This window comes from Amblyraja radiata, chromosome 6 (genome assembly GCF_010909765.2).
Source record: "Amblyraja radiata isolate CabotCenter1 chromosome 6, sAmbRad1.1.pri, whole genome shotgun sequence".
Lineage (NCBI taxonomy): Eukaryota > Metazoa > Chordata > Chondrichthyes > Rajiformes > Rajidae > Amblyraja > Amblyraja radiata.
The window spans coordinates 29,595,560-29,612,962 of record NC_045961.1 but is presented as its reverse complement, the minus strand read 5'-3'; positions in this window follow the sequence as shown (position 1 = coordinate 29,612,962).

The following is a 17,403-nucleotide window of genomic DNA, read 5'->3' as shown; positions in this document are numbered from 1 at the left end:
ATGTTCGCCCGGGCAGTGTTCACCATTTCTCATAATCTCCTTCATTCCTGGGCATATGAATTGCTGAACCATGAAGCTCTCTACCATACACCTGTAGAAGTTCAACACAGTATCCGTTGACATACCAAATGTTCTTAATCTTCTGAACATGTAGAGATGTTGATGGGCTTTCTTTACGATTGCATCAATGTGCTGGATATGCAGGATAGAGAATTTGAAGTTGCTGACTATCTCCCTCATTGAACCATCCATGAAGACAGGTTCTTGGATTCCTGGCCTTTCTCATTTAAAGTCAACTATCAGCTCCTTGGTCTTACTGATGTTGAGTGCAAGGTTGTTGTTCTGGCACCAGCCAACCAGATGATCTATCTCCCTTCTATACCATATACTCATCATTACCCATAATTCGTCCAACAACTGAGATGTTGTCAGCAAATTTCATGATGGAGTTAGAACGGTGTCCAGCTACACAGTCCGTGAGGAGAGTAGGGGGGGGGCGGGGGGGAGGTGGGTGAACACACAACCTTGAGGTGTCCCCATGCTAATTGTTATCGAGGTGGAAATGTTGTGGACAATTTGTACCAACTGTTGATGAGGAAGAAGAGGATCCCATTGCTAAGGAATGTGCCCTGTTCCCTGAGCTTTGTAACGTATGGAGGAAATAATGGTGTTGAACGCCGAGCTACACTCGATGAACAACAGCCTGACGTATGTGTTTTTATTGTCCAAGTGGTCCAGTGCAGAGTGGAGAGCCAGTGAGGTTGCATCCTCTGTTGATCTATAGTGGCGGTAGGCAAATTGTGGTGGGTCCATGTCACCTTACTTTTCTGTAGAAGGGTCTTGATCCGAAACATCATCTATTCCTTTTCTCCAGAGATACTGCCTGAACCGCTGAGTTGCTCCAGCTTTTAGTGTCTATCTTCAGTATTACTGAAACCCTCGTAAAGCAATTGTCCACAAAAACTCCAGCCAGTTAGTCCGTGCGGGTTTTGAGAACGCAACTAGGTACACCATCACGTCTGGTCACTTTCCAAGGGTTCAGCCATAGGGTCTTCCAGTGGGGCACTGCGGCCACGGCACCTCCGGAAGGCCTCTGCCATGTGGCACCTCGGGCTGCCCTCTGGCACTGGTCCTTGTTCCTGATGAGGAAGAAGTTCCTATTAAAGCAATAGCTGAAAATACATGACACAACCTGCATATTTAAAGGTATTCAAATATACCACCTGCAATTTTAAATTATAATATAATTCCTATTCCCATTTTACCACTCTGCAGCTAGATGGAGAAAGTTTAAATGGCCCTCTTCGGTTATTGTTTTGGCAACGCAATCTTAATATCCATAATTTCTTCCTGTCATTATGGATAAATGAATTAATTTGAATGCTCTGCGTATGTTGCTGGCGTTACTGTGTGAAGCATGGAAATGATTCCTATCTGTTCGACTGCACTTTGCAATTTCTAACAATTATTAATATAACTGTTTAAAGTTATCAGATAAAATAAAATATCTCAGTTCATCAACTAACGTTGTACATTGTATTCATGATTGTTTTCATAAGTTGCAAATACATTCCCTTTCATTATACATGCTGGAGTAGTGTACTAATTAGTGCTGGATTAGCACTAATTAGCACCAGTAGACTGCACCTTTTGGGTAGATAACATTAGGTACAATGGTAATAAATGTTGGTGGGCAGATCTTTATCTAAGTTTACAGCTGTTGCTGACATACTCATTGTAAACATTGGACACATACCACCAGCATTGCCGCAATTTGGTCACAGACAGTAATCGATGAGATATTCCTGACCACTGGAACAATTAATGGTTGTCTATGAATAACTGCGGAGCTAGATAATCTTCAGAGTTTATGGGAAAGTTAACCATAATATAGCTTCCGTCTGTCAAAGACACTCCTGGAACTCCGTTCTGAAGAAAGGTCTCGACCCGAAACATCACTGATTCCTTCTCTCCAGTGATGCTGCCTGTCCCGCTGAGTTACTCCTGCATTTTGTGTCTTTCACCATTCTCAAAGGCAGGTGAAGAGGAATGTTGAGAATGATTCATAAATTAATAAGTTACAGGAGCAGAATGAGACCAAGCTGATGTTCCTCTAGTACTGTCCTTATCTCTCTTCACGGGGTTAAGTGAAGCAAAACTTGTTTTAAGAGAAATTCTAGTCGGATAAGAAATTTGTGAAATCCGTGCAATTATTCAAAATGTTGTTGTGTAACATTGCGAGCAAAGCAATTAACAACTCAAATCTCTCATTCCTCCAATGTTGGTCAGCTTATCTACTCAGATGGTGAAATTAAACTCGAATGATTATCAAAGATTTTTTATAGAGTTAATCATTATTGTAGAAAAATTATATTTCATTTCATTCCATAATTAACTTTTGTTAATGTTTCTTCGTTTAACCTATAAGAGGCCAAATTGCAATTGGATTGCTCTATTTATTGCTGACATACTTGAGTTTTAAGCCAATCTCTTTTTTTAATTTACCATCTGTAGTTCTTCGCAAGATCATTTGTGTATGCTGGTGCCAACTCATGAGTATCAAGACTTTGTGGTTGTGGTGACTTGATAACAGTTTAGAAGTTTTAAAGAGTGATTTGGACAATATAGATAGGTGGACAAAACAATGCAGTCTTTGATATATATCTGTTGGAAAGTGTACACCGCTAATCACGGCAAGTAGCCAATGTGCAGATCCAATAAACATGCTGAAATAGCCGAGGTTAAGGTTGAAAGGAATTCCTCAGAAATTAAACATTAAATATGCCCAGACTAGAAATTTAGGTTGTTAACATGTGAGTAATCTGGAGAACAACTATCCAAAAAAAGGGCAGATGCTGGAAATCTGAAATAAAGACAGAAAATGCTGGATGGGATGGCAGAGGAGAGAGTCAACAGCTTCAGGTCCCAGGGCATACACATCTGATAGATCAGATTTCTATTAGGGTATAGTGGAGAGCATACTACCGGTTGCATCTTGGCCTGGTTCAGTAATTTGGAACAAAAGAGGTTGCAGAAAGTGGTGGACATTGCACCATCCATTACGGGTATTAACCTCGTGCCGTCAAAGGGATCTACAGGAAACGTTACTTCAAAAAAGCAGCTAATATCATCAAAGACCCACTCCGCCCTGACCATGTCCGCAACTCGCTGTTACCATCGGATAGAAGGTTCAGGTGAAGGAGAAACGTGACCTCTAGGTTCAAGAATAGCTTCTTCTCAGCGACTATCAGGATCTTGAATCACATTGTACATTCTTAACTGCAACACTACCTCAGCAACAATCTACCATAGACTCTGTTTTGGTTGTACAATGTACTTCGATTTCGCACTAAGGTTACCTCGAATTTACTGATTGTTAATTTACTGTATTAATGAACGTTGTGTATTTATTTGTTGTTATGCATTAATAGCCCAGTAAAGTTGCAGCAGGTATGAACAGCAGTTCCATTCTCAGAGCTAATGACAATTAAACACTTTTAACTCTCTTGACTTGACATTTACATTAATACTTCCCTTTCTAGCAATGTGAGCCTGAAACTGATAAACCACACTGAATGGGTTAAAATTTGACCTCAAGATGCTAAACTTTATTTGCCGCATCAACATGCTGTCCAATTTAGTCACATTCTTTGACTCTATGCCCAAAACAAGAAAATATAATTGCACAAATGAAACCTGATACATTAAAGTGCTTAAGGTTGAATTAAACCCCTTAATAGACAATAGACAATAGACAATAGGTGCAGGAGTAGGCCATGTGGCCCTTCGAGCCAGCACCGCCATTCAATGTGATCATGGCGGATCATCCCCAATCAGTACCCCGTTCCTGCCTTCTCACCATATCCCCTGACTCCGCTATTTTTAAGAGCCCTATCTAGCTCTCTCTTGAAAGCATCCAGAGAACCTGCCTCCACAGAGAATTCCACAGACTCACCACTCTCTGTGAGAAAAAGTGTTTCCTCATCTCCGTTCTAAATGACTTACTCCTTATTCTTAGACTGTGGCCCCTGGTTCAGGACTCCCCCAACATCGGGAACATGTTTCCTGCCTCTAGCATGTCCAAGCCCTTAACAATATTATATGTTTCAATTAGATATCCTCTCATCCTTCTAAACTCCAGAGTGTACAGCCTAATGATTCACATTCAGAATTGCTTACTGACTAGTAAATATTCAAGCAGTTCAAAAGATCTGATCAAAAAATCTCAGTGAGTTAGCTGAATACAAATATCAATTACATTTAGCCTCTGGAAACTTAGAAAAGAAAACTTTAGGTGGAGTCGTGTATAACACAACAGCCTATCATTGCTGTATACAGATTTCAACAAGTGTGTAGAAATTTATTTCTCAGGTGTGTGACCAGGTGTGTGAACATTTATATTAATATTAGTTGCTCCTCCTGTATAAACCTTTGTTTCACAGGTTGTGGGCAATGAGTATAACCAGTGCGGGATCCCTCAGCACACATTTAGTACTGGCACCCAAAGATGAATTTCTGCCCCGTACTAGGTGATAAGGTACAAATTAATATAGGTTGAGACATTCTATTGCCTCGGGGACAGAAATAAAATTATAGATTTAAGGGCAGCTCAGGAATCGAGAAAAGGGAGAGGGGAAAAAAACCCACCAAAAACACAGAAAGGTTTGTTTTTATGTAAATGACAAAAGAGATAAGGGTTCATGATAACAAGGGATAAAATTAGAAGCAGAGGAGTATAAATTGGAACACCAAATTCACTAGCAACAGTTCTGTGCACGACAATGGCAATGTCTATGATATGAAATAATTGAACTCAGTGGGTTGAAAGACTGGTGTGCAAAGTTCATGTGATAGGAGCAGAATTAGGCCATTCAGGATTAGGCTACTCCGCTATTCTATCATGGCTGATATATCTTTCCCTCTTAACCCTATTCTCCTGCCTTCTCCCCATAGCCCCTTCTTCTTCTTGCATATGGCGTGCACAGCCTAAAGTTGATCTTATTTGATTGTGCACACCAGATTGATTGCATTCGTCGAAACAGGGCGGACCATGTGAAGGTTGCAATCTCCCACCCCGCCTCCATAGCCCCTGACAGCTGTACTAATCAAGAATCTATCTATCTTGCCTTAAAAAATATCCATTGACTTCTTTGGCAAAGAATTCCACAAATTCACCACCCTCTGACTAAAGAAATTCCTCCTCATCTCCTTCCTAAAGGAACGTTCTTTTATTCTGAGGCGATTACCTCTGGTCCTAGACTCTCCCACTAATGGAAACATCCTCTCCACATCCACTCTATTCAGTCAAAAAAACGTAGGTGCTAGATGCAAGGAGCTGCAGGTGCTGGTTTATTTAAAAAAAGACTCAAAGTGTTGGAGTAACTCATCGAGTTAGAGGAGTGGAGTAACTCGAGAAGGGAGATGATAAGTGTGAAATCTGCTGAGGTTGTGTAGAAAGAAGCTTGACACCCATGTGTTTTTGCTGTATTTGAGTTCCACTTTCCCTGTATTCATTACATTTGTTCTGACAATGGTATCAACCACATCAGTGTTCCTGATATACACACTCTTTTCCTTGCTTGAGTAATCCGATCCACTGCAGTCGACAGCAATTGACATCATCGGTATTTAACGTTTGTACCATTCTTTTGTTGAAACTTTGCAAATTTCCCAGCATGGGTTCACTTGAACTATGCAAAATTGGCAGTGGTTGAACAAGTCCTGTAAATATCTTTGCGCTCTTGGTTCAAATGAGGCTGGGAATGCCATCCTGATGTCATTTGTCCAAGTGCTAACAAATTTGGTTAAACAAATTTCAGCCTAGACTACTCTTCAATTTGTTACAAACATCGTCCATAAAGGCACAGAGGTAATTACAATAGTCACTAGAGATATCTTAAGTAACAATGAAATAGGTGCATGTTGGAACTGCATAGACGTTACATAGGACACGAAACCATCAGGCAATGGATAACAAAAACATATTCAAATTTCATGTTTCTGCAAACCACAATTTTGTCAGAGAAAATTAATTCAATCCATTTAAAACTAAAATTAATGTTTGCCTGTTTCATTCTATGTATACATTAGAGTATACCTAAAAAGGTTTCAGATTGAACTCCAAGTTTTTAATCTTTTATTGTGGTGTCCTTCTGTATCCTTAGATTGTTTTTTGTTGCAAGCATTAAAATATTGTTCACCGAGAGGTTTTGCCAATGTTGTCTAATTACAACATTGCAAGTTATTTCCCGTTATTGTCATAGTGATGGCTGACAATGCTCCGGTAATTACTGGACTTTGAACACCACTCAGCCGTAGGCTTTGAAAGAGTGCCATTTATTACTAAACTTAATCCATACATCCTGCTGGTATGAACATTTCATCTTTCTTTGAAAATGAAATAATGAAAAATGGAATTACATTAATCACCCAAAACTTAGAATCCCAATGTTCTCATTAATGCTATGTATGTAGATTTAGACATGACTGGCATTAACATTCTTTGATTCTTAACGCAACAACTCGAGATACACCACTCCTTTTCAGAATTAACTCTTTAACTACCATGAGTTTCTCATTCCCTACAAACCCATAACTATTAAAATGCAAATGGATCCAGCACAAAATACTGGAGTCATTTGTCACAATTTATACTAATAATCCTCGAAAATAGTTTAGTTTAGTTTAGAGATACAGCGCGGAAGCAGGCCCTTCGACCCACCAGGTCCGCGCCGACCAAAGATCCCCGCATATTAACACTCTCCTACACACAACTAGGGACAATTTTTACATTTACCAAGCTAATTTACCTACATACCTGTACGTCTTTGGAGGAAACCGAAGATCTCCGAGAAAACCAACGCAGGTCATGGGGGGAATGCACAAACTCCGTAGTCGGGATCGAATCTGGGTCTCAGGTGCTGCAAGCGCTGCAAGGCAGCAACTCTACTGCTGCGCCACCGTGCCGCCCATTGTAATAGAAGTCACTATTTAATAGTTATAGCAGATCCTTGTTCATAGATCACAGCCGATTAATAACTCACCTCATACAATCACACAAAACCATGATCCAACCCACAGTCAGTAAAGTCTCAATTGGTCCAACAAAGTTGAGACCCAAATGCAGTGAGAACTGTGAATTTAACAAATCCTGCTACTACAGAGCCAAACTGAATTGCTTGCAGCCCTCACTGTGTATGTGAGGCCTGGATTCCTTTAGAATACAGCTTGTCCAAGGACCTGCACTAAACTGGTGCTGGTTCCAACTGCACAGCTGACTCAACGTGTGCCCCTGTGCCACAAAGAATCTTTGGTCAATGTGTAAAAGTAACACAGAAAAGATTAGGATAACAATATGCTTACAAATAATCATTAGATTGGAAATCAGCTTTCTCTTTGTCTTCCTTTGATATGCAGGTAGGAGGTAGAATGTTGATGACATTTGAGATATCTCATGCTGCCTTCTATCCAAGCTTAATAGTGGAGGGATATAGGCTGGTGGGTGGTCCATTAAGCTGCCTCCAAACCCAGTTTAATCATCTAAAGGTCATAGGTTAAACTATCTTACAGGCTCACTCCAGGTTAGACATTGTGATTCCGGCAGGTCAAGTTTGCTCGCACGTGTGTCAGACGACGCATAGCTCGCTGTTGGCTTCCAGCGTCGTCCAACATGTTGACAGAATTGATCGCCCGATGCGTCACTGAGTGCATTGTGTCGTCGTTTCTGGGGATCGCCACAAGGAGGCTTCTGTCATGATCCCCAGCAGGTCAAGTGAGGAGAGTTTACGCCCTGCCACTGCCTTTAGTATTGTTTGTGACCCAGGATGTGCAGAGTGGCTTCCTCCTTTCCCATATCAAAACCATGCTTTTGGTTCAGATTCCTCATCCTTTCGTTCTCTCATGCACAGATTTTGTGAATGATATCATTATCCATTTAATAGAGATAGAACACATCTTCAATGCAGCCACTGGCATCTGTGTCCTTCTTTCCCTTGGCTGTGATAAGCCCAAGATGACTTCCCAGTGGAGTGGATGCCAAGTTTGACACGCAGACAAAAGAAAAGCCACAAAGTACTGGAGTAAATCAGTCAGACAGCAACTCTGGACAACATAGATAGGCGATATTTAAGGCCAGGACTGATTCAAGCACGAACGGTCTGAACGTCCCGACCCAAAACATTCCCTCTCCATGTTCTCCAGGGATGCTGCCAGACCTTCTGTTTTACTCCAACACTTTGTCTGTATTACTAAAAGTCTGTTCTTGACCGGTTTTGGCCATCTGTCCTGCGATTTCCGAGAGAACGCCGCCACCTACGGCCGTCATTTTTAGCCACCTCGCTCAGAGCCCCCCTCCGCCGCATGTGTGCTGAGGATTTTTCCCGTCGATTAAAAATGACAGAGATATTAATGTTTTTACAAAATTCCCCATTCTCTCTGCTGGCGGCAGGGGGGAGGAACTATAAAACCAGGAAGTGGTGTGCCACACAGTCTCTTCAAGATGGAGGAAGGCAGAGGGTCACGTTTCTCTGAGCTGTGAATAACACTGAACACATATCTACTCAAATGTAAGTGCCCTTAGTGGTTCTAAAATGCTTGCAGAATGTGTCTATTGGTTCTAAAGCTTGCAAAAAGTGTCTTTATTGGTTCTAAAGCTTGCAAAAAATTTCTATTGGTTCTAAAGCTTGCAAAAAAATGTCTATTGGTTCTAAAGCTTGCAAAAAAATGTCTATTGGTTCTAAAGCTTGCAAAAAATGTCTATTGGTTCTAAAGCTTGCAAAAAAAAGTCTATTGGTTCTAAAGCTTGTAAAACATGTCTATTGGTTCTAAAGCTTGCAAAATGTGTCTATTGGTTCCAAAGCTTGCAAAAAATGTCTATTGGTTCTAAAGCTTGCAAAAAAAAGTCTATTGGTTCTGAGGCTAGCAAAAAGAGTCTCTATTGGTTCTAAAGCTTGCAAAAAGTGTCTCTATTGGTTCTAAAGCTTCAAAAAGTGTCTATTGGTTCTAAATCTTGCAAAAAAAATCTATTGGTTCTAAAGCTTGCAAAAAAAATATCTATTGGTTCTAAAGCTTGCAAAAAAAATGTCTATTGGTTCTCAAGCTTGCAAAAAAATGGCTATTGGTTCTAAAGCTTGCAAAAAATGTCTATTGGTTCTAAAGCTTGCAAAAGGTGTCTCTATTGGTTCTAAAGCTTGCAAAAAAGATGTCTATTGATTCTAAAATGGTTCATACTAGTGCTCCAGAAAGCGCCCCCCCCCCTCCCCTCCCCTCCCCTCCCCTGGTTGGCTTGGCTTGGCTTGGGTGTGTCTTGAAATTGAAAGGCACTACTTACTGCAAATGGTGGCATGAAGTTGAAAGGCACTACTTACTGCAAATGGTGGCTTGGGAGCTTTGGCTTGAAGTTGAAAGGCACTATTACTGCAAATGGTGGCTTGGTTGCTTTGGCTTGAAGTTGAAAGGCACTACTTACTGCAAATGGTGGCTTGGTTGCTTTGGCTTGAAGTTGAAAGGCACTACTTACTGCAAATGGTGGCTTGGGAGCTTTGACTTGAAGTTCTTCTTCTTCTGCTTCTTCTTCTTTGGAGTTTTACGGCAGCCGGCATCTGCAATGTTGCATTGCTGCCACCTTCTGGCTTCATTCCACAGTACTCATGTCTTTACATTATATCCTTTTTATAAGGCCAGAGGCCCTCAAGAAATCAAACAACAACTTTATTCCTTTTCCTTTCCCTCCACACTCTAGAATGTTCTTTACTGATATTTCTGTCAATCCAATTTTCCTCATTTCAATGATCATAAATCCTCTTTCTGTCTCATATCTCCTACATGCAATTAGGGCATGCTGAACTGTTTCTGGCTGATGGCATTCCTCACACAGCCCAGTAGGGTGTTTTCCCAATATTTTTAATGTGCTGTTCAGGTGAGTGTGTCCTATCCTCAATCTTGTTAATACTTCCTGTTCCCCCCTCTTCTTGCTGTAATGCCCACTCTGTTTTGTAGCGAATAGAGGTGTCTCCCCTTTGTCTCCTGTTTCCAGTATTGTAATGACTTGAAGCTGAAAGGCACTACTTACTGCAAATGATGGCTTGGGTGTGGCTTGAAGTTGAAAGGCACTACTTACTGCAAATGGTGGCTCGGGTGCTTTGGCTTGAAGTTGAAAGGCACTACTTCCTGCAAATGATGGCTTGGGTGTGGCTTGAAGTTGAAAGGCACTACTTACTGCAAATTGTGGCTTGAAGTTGAAAGGCACTACTTACTGCAAATGGTGGCTTGGGAGCTTTGAAGTTGAAAGGCACTACTTCCTGCAAATGATGGCTTGGGTGTGGCTTGAAGTTGAAAGACACCACTTACTGCAAATGGTGGCATGGAGTTGAAAGGCACTACTTACCGCAAATGGAGGCTTGGGAGCTTTGGCTTGAAGATGAAAGGCACTATTACTGCAAATGGAGGCTTGGGTGCTTTGGCTTGAAGTTGAAAGGCACTATTACTGCGAATGGTGGCTTGGGAGCTTTGACTTGAAGTTGAAAGGCACCTCTTGCTGCTAATTGTGGCTTGGGTGTGGTTTGAAGTTGAAAGGCACTACTTACTGCAAATGGTGGCTTGGATGCAATGGCTTCAAGTTAAAAGGCACTACTTACTGCAAATGGTGGCTTGGGTGCATTGGCTTAAAGTTGAAAGGCACCACTTACTGCAAATGGTGGCATGAAGTTGAAAGGCACTACTTACTGCAAATGGTGGCTTGGGTGCTTTGGCTTGAAGTTAAAAGGCACTACTGTAAATGCACTTACTTCCTGTTTGCACTGTATATTGATTTTAGATAAAACGCTACCACTTACGACTGTGATTTTTGGCCATCTTACTCAGTCCCCCTCCGCTGAGCAGGTGCAGAGAATTCTTCCCATCAATGAAAAATAAAAGTGTTATTAGTTTTTTTTTAAATGTTGAGAATCTCTCTCCTGTCAATCACTCCATGAATGCCACACCTTTTCCGGAAGGGGGTGTGGGGGGGGAGGGGTTATAAACCCCGGAAATGTGGGTGTGGCTCAGTCTCTGCAAGATGGAGGAGGGAGAGGTCACGACTCGCTGTCTTTAGTGGCCTTGCACCCTATTTCAAGTGGCAAGAAACTGCACTTGAATTTGGTGGCCTTATATCCTGCTTGAAATAGAATTTCAAGGATTAGCCGTGAGTCAACTACCAGCCCACCAGCCGTGAGTGAGTGAGTTGCCAGCACAACAGGCTTGATTGACTGAGACGCCAGCCAAAGAATCCATTTGGCGCACAATTTGCATACTAGCCCTCTGGAAACCAGTCCCTTCAGCCCACAACACCCATACTAGCGCTGCAGAAAGCCCCTCCCCCCCCCGCCCCCCCAACTGGCCACCAATATTAGAATTGGTGGAGAGGTGGAATATTGCGTTGGATGACCAGTGTGATGGGTCATCCTGTGTGATGCTGGGACCCAACGGGTCCCACTTAGTCTAGTATTTCATTGTAAACCAGTATCTGCAGTACCTTGTTTTTACATTGTCACGCAGACGGACTGTACGGTGTGTAAAGAAATATTCTAGGAATGGAGGTAATGCTCGGCACTTCTTAGGCTCCATACTGAGACTGCTTCTCCATATCCCATAACAAACCCATCTGACATGACTGGCTTTGATGCCTAAAGTGTACAATCAAAGTATTTGATCAAAGTGGTTTATGTTGGCATTTGTATTCTGCAGTTGCTTCCTTTCAATCAATATCTAACTATCAATCTATTGATCTATCCTTTCCCCTCTTGTTTCCTCTGTAGCCTTGCGATTTATGTTCCACATACTTATGGCTCTATTGGTACAGAGGTTTCTCCAAGCCTTTTTATTCATATCTATCTTTTCTTTATGACCTCTAATTTAGAATGTTATAAATCTTCTCTTTATTTACCCTCTATAATCCTCTCATAATCTTTAAAGATTTCTATTAAATTACCTTCAGCCTTGCCCTATCCACAGAAAATAATCCTTATCCTGTTCTCTTCCCTCATTAACATATCCTCTCAGTTTTGTGGTGTCATTTTCACGCCTTCTCAATTCTTCCCTATCCTTATATATGGATGTCAGATTCATGTTTGTACGTTCATTCTAACCAAGTTTCTAACAAAATGTGAGACCTGTAGAAATGAATCCCAATGCCTTCCAAGCAATGGTACTTTTACGAAATATAAGGGATGAGAAAGTTAGCTTCCTAAGCAAATGTTAACTAAAGCCCCTGTCCCACTGTACGAGGTAATTCAAGAGTTCTCCCGAGTTTTCCCCTGATCCGAACTCGGAGAATGTCCGTAGCGGGTCCGTAGGAGTTTGTGGATGTCTCGTAGCGGCTCGTAATGCTAACAGTAGGTACTCGGGACATCCGGTAAACTCGTGACGTTTTTTCATCCCTGCAAAAAATGTCCACGAGTAAAAAAATACTTGTGATGAAAAAAATGGTTACTTTTTACTCGTCCGAGCCGCTACGAGACATCCACAAACTCCTACGGGCCCGCTATGGACAGTCTCCAAGTTCAAATCAGGGGAAAACTCGGGAGAACTGTTGAATTACCTCATACAATGGGACAGGGGTTGGGTTATAAAAAGTTGATAGACAGCAAATGATGTGATAGCAGCAAGAGGCAGGAAACATGTTCCCAATGTTGATAAAATTAATTCAGAGGAACAGTTCGGTGGGCTTCTCATTTCCTTCCTTTTCTTTTCCTGATCCTTTTTGCATCAACAGTTTAGATGTGGGCTTCTCTTTAGGTATAGAAATGTTGCTATAAACTGCTGCATTCTGCAGATTCATGTTTGTACATTCATTCTAACCAAGTTTCTAACAAAATGTGAGATCTGTAGAAATGAATCCCAATGCCTTCCAAGCAATATTAAGTGCAGGGCAAGGAAGCTTTACCCAAGCATTGCTGGTCTCATTCATTTGCAGGAGAGATACAACTGAATGTCTTTTTGCAAGATGCAATCCTCGTATTACTTTATGCATTACTTTAGCAAAATTCTCTTAGCGTTGGAAATCTGAAATATTACTGAAGATGCTAGAAATAGCAGCTCAGGAGAGAGAAAGTTAATATTTCAGGTCAATGACATTACATTAAACTGGGTTGAGCTGAACCATAAACCTTCCTTTGTGCATGGGAGATTATATCTTATGAACCTGATTACTTTTGAGGGGGTGACAAAGATAATTGATGAGGGTAGGGTAATGGATGGTTGCCACATGGACTTTAGTATAGAATTCAACAAGGTCTATCACGGTAGGCACATGAAATCCATGGTAACTTGGTAGATTGGATTCCAAATTGGTGTGGGCATGGAAGACAGAGGGCAGACAATAGACAATAGGTGCAGGAGTAGGCCATTCGGCCCTTTGAGCCAGCACCACCATTTACTGTGATCATGGCTGATCATCCACAATCAGTACCCCGTTCCTGCCTTCTCCCCATATCCGCTATCTTTAAGAGTTCTATCTAACTCTTGAAAGCATCCAGAGAATTGGCCTCCACTGCCTTCTGAGGCAGTAAATTCCACAGATTCACAACTCTTTGGGTGAAAAAGTGTTTCCTAATCTCCATTCTAAATGGCCTACCCCATATTCTTAAACTGTGGCCCCTGGTTCTGGACTCCCCCAACATCGGGAACATGTTTTCTGCCTCCAGCGTGTCCAATTCCTTAATAATCTTATATGTTTCAATAAGATACCCTCTCATCCTTCCAAATTCCAGAGCATACAAGTCCAGCGGCTCCATTCTATCAACATATGACAGTCCCGCCATCCCAGGAATTAACATTGTGAACCTACGCTGCACTCCCTCAATAGCAAGAATGTCCTTCCTCAAATTTGGAGCACAAAACTGCACACAATACTCCAGGTATGGTCTCACTAGGGCCCTGTACAACTGCAGAAAGACCTCTTTGCTCCTATACTCAACTCCTCTTGTTATGAAGGCCAACATGCCATTAGCTTTCTTCACTACCTGCTGTACCTGCATGCTTCTTTCAGTGACTGATGAACAAGGACCCCCCAGATCTCTTTGTACTTCCCCTTTTCCCAAGTTGACACAATTTAGATAATAATCTGCCCCTGTTTTTGCCATCAATGTGGATAACCTCACATTTATCCACATTAAACAGCATCTGCCTTGCATCTGCCCATTCACCCAACATGTCCAAGTCACCCTGCATCCTCATAGCATCCTCCTCACAGTTCACACTGCCACCCAGCTTTGTGTCATTTGCAAGTTTGCTAATGTTACTTTGAATCCCTTCATTCAAATCATTGATGTATATTGTAAATAGCTGTAAATCCCAGCACCGAGCCTTGCGGTACCCCACTAGTCACGGCCTGCCATTCTGAAAGGGACCCTTAATCCCTACTCTTTGTTTCCTGTCTGCCAACCAATTTTCTATCCATGTCAGTATTCTACCCCCAATACGTGCTCTAATTTTTCCCACTAATCTCCTATGTGGGACCTTAACTAATGCTTTATGAAAGTCCAGATACACTACATCCACTGGCTCTTCCTTGTCCATTTTCCTAGTTACATCCTCAAAAAATTCCAGAAGATTAGTCAAGCATGATTTCCCTTCGTAAATCCATGCTGACTCAGACCAATCCTGTTACTGCTATCCAAATGTGCCGCTATTTCCTTTTATAATTGACTCCAGCAACTTCCCCACCACTGATATCAGGCTAACTAGTCTATAATTCCCTGCTTTTTCTCTCCCGCCTTTCTTAAAAAGTGGGATAACATTAGCTACCCTCCAATCCACAGGAACTGCTCCTGTATCTATAGAACATTGGAAAATGATCACTAATGCGTCCACAATTCTAGAGCCGCGTTCTTTAGTTTCTCTGGGTGAAATTGTGAGAGTTATAGATAGGGTAGATAGTCATTTTCCCAGGGTGGAAGTCTGCCAGATGCCAGAGAACATAACTTAAAGATGAGAGGGGATAAGTCTAAAGGAGATGGAAGAGTGATATGTGCCTGAAATGCACTGGCAGGGGAGGCTGTAGAGCAGGGGTATTGTTGAAGAGGTATTTAGACAGGCTCTTGAACAGAGAGTAAATGGAAGGATTTAGTCCATACACAGGTAGATGGGAGTTTAATTTAGCTTCATGGTTGGTATATACAAGGTGGCAGAAGGGCCTGTTCACATGCTGTACTGTTCTATGTTCTGCGCACTATGTTTTATGCTTTCCTTTCTTAATACGAACACTGTATTAAGTATTTCCACCATTTTCTCTGATATTTTTGCAGTACTTTAGACCATAATTATACCACCTGCATTTCTTCTCTGTCTCCTAAGGATGCACAGGATATGGGTGTCAGGGTTCATGGGGAGAAGGCAGGACAATGGGGTTAGGAGGGAGAGATAGATCAGCCATGATTGAATGGCGGAATAGACTAGATGGGCCAAATGGCCTAATTCTGCTCCTATCGCATGACCTTATGACATTGTCCCTTAAATACTGTATCTTGTTCTCAGTTGAGAAGACAGTTCCTTTGCACACAGGCATTTATTTGAGCTTTTTAACAACTGCTCCTGTTCTTGGCATTTCCATAATTCTATCTTTAAATTTCACACCAATTCTCCACAGCTGTTCACAAAATGTCTCCAAGTTGTTTAACTTCTTGTTTCAACCCACAGCTACTGAATCAATTTCTCAATTTTGTGAACAACTTCAAACAAAACTACAAACAAGACCACGATTACCTGACTATTCATCTGTTTGCAGTTCCAGCCTCTAAACACGGAATCCACACACCTGAAAAAAGACCTGTGTGCTTTTCTCTACCCTCAAATTGATCCCTTTGGAAGCTTAAACAATGGTCTCCAACTAACCCCAAAACTCCTGCAACAACCCAGTGTCGACAGCCAACTATACACTGTCTGTACTTTACAATTCAGCTCCTCAAACTTTAGTTGAACACCTAATGCACATATGCACCTCTGGAGACCTTTAAGCACCCGTCCCACTTGGGCGCCATTTACGCGTCACGCAGATGGCGCGCGAATATTTTGTACATCCCAAAATCCTGGGGCACCGTGCGCGACCGCGCGTCACTGCCTACGTCACCACGCACCATGCGCGCGTCGTGCTTCGTGACACGTAAATGATGACACGTAAATGATGCGCAAATGGCGCCCAAGTGGGACAGGCCCTTTAAATACTAATCCCCTCAATTTAATTAGCAAATAAGACTGTAGTAGATTAATTGAGCTGCAAGGCCTGTTTTCTTTCCACTGATCACTAGCAATTATGAAGACCATTAAAACTTTTGCAGCAACTAATCGGACATCCATTGGTACATGTTAGTTCTTGGTTGATTTTATAATTTAAGTATGAAACGACTGAATTCAACCTGAAGTTTTCATGCATCAGGACTTCCAGCTGTTGATGGAAGTCAACAGTTGGAAGTGATGGACCTGAACTTTCCAAGAAATATCTTGGTGATGCTCTTTTGGGTCAATGAAGTCTAGAGAATGGCAACACTGGTTAGTCCATTGTTCAGGATGGTGAACAGACTACTAGTTCAAAAGATGTCACTTCAGAAAGACACAATGGATTCTGTGCAAACGCAACACCATAATACTTTTAGAAATCCCAGGGAAAAGATGTTGAGAAACAAGTATAATCTAACTCATCATTAATGGAAAATGCTGGTTGATGGCAAAGAGTTCCTACAATGTGCAAATAGGCTAGGATTTGACCATGATGATGATGATGATGGAGATGATGATTATGATGCCTTGTTGTCACATAGCTAGGTACAATGAAATTCTTTCTTTTTGCATACAAAGTATATAAAAGAATCATGACAAAGTTACAAAAAGTACTCATCATTTTTTCTTGCCCCCAACAACCCCCCCCCCCGCACATCCCTGCCAGGTCCCCCTTAGATGCTGAAATGGTCTCCTGCCACATGCTGATGTTGCCAGAGATGCTGCCTGACCCGCTGAGTTAAGGGCCTGTCCCAATTGGGCAACATTTGGGTGAATGCGGAGCGTCAGTGACTGACGCCCGTAAAACTGTCAAGTTGCACGACACACACGCTGACGTATGCTGTCATGCGGGTGGCGCCCGGTTAGGGTTGAGGCTGTAAAATATTCTTCCTTCAATGCATGGATTTTAAACATTAATATGTTAAATTTAATACCATTGTGCAAATGAAAAGATGTCTGAGTCAGTCGTTCCGTTTTATTTATAGATGTATTGGTCCGTTTCCAGATCCGATCACCAGGGATGGATTCAGTGAGTGTAGACTGAACTCCCCTCTCCCCTCTTTCCCCCTCCCGCCCCCATCCCTCCTTTTCCACTCCCCCTACCCTTCTCTCCTCCCCCCCCCTTCTTCCCTTCCCCCCCTCTTCCTCCCTTCT